The 234-nt window shown below is 46.2% G+C and overlaps 1 non-coding gene across 1 annotated transcript; it reads right to left on the reverse strand.

The window, feature by feature from the left end:
* Positions 1 to 6: 6 nt before the first annotated feature.
* Positions 7 to 88, reverse strand: trnas-aga (transfer RNA serine (anticodon AGA)). The gene has a single exon. It is a non-coding gene; the product is annotated as a tRNA-Ser (tRNA).
* Between the last annotated feature and the right edge of the window lie 146 nt (positions 89 to 234).

Raw genomic sequence — 234 nt, forward strand, 5'->3', positions numbered from 1 at the left:
CATGTTCGTTGTCGGCATGATTTGAACCTGCGCGGGGAGATCCCAATGGATTTCTAGTCCATCGCCTTAACCACTCTGCCACGACAACCTGCCTACAAGAGTTCGTGTATGCACATTTTTTTTAACAAGATGGTGGTCTCCGTGATTTGTCCTGCTTCGCGTTCTTTTTCCTTGAGGTAAAAACATGATGATGATGATGAACGATTCACCTGGTGCACAAACACACACAGCACA

The sequence above is a fragment of the Syngnathoides biaculeatus genome, unplaced genomic scaffold, assembly GCF_019802595.1.
Source record: "Syngnathoides biaculeatus isolate LvHL_M unplaced genomic scaffold, ASM1980259v1 ctg205_pilon_pilon, whole genome shotgun sequence".
Classification (NCBI taxonomy): Eukaryota; Metazoa; Chordata; class Actinopteri; order Syngnathiformes; family Syngnathidae; genus Syngnathoides; species Syngnathoides biaculeatus.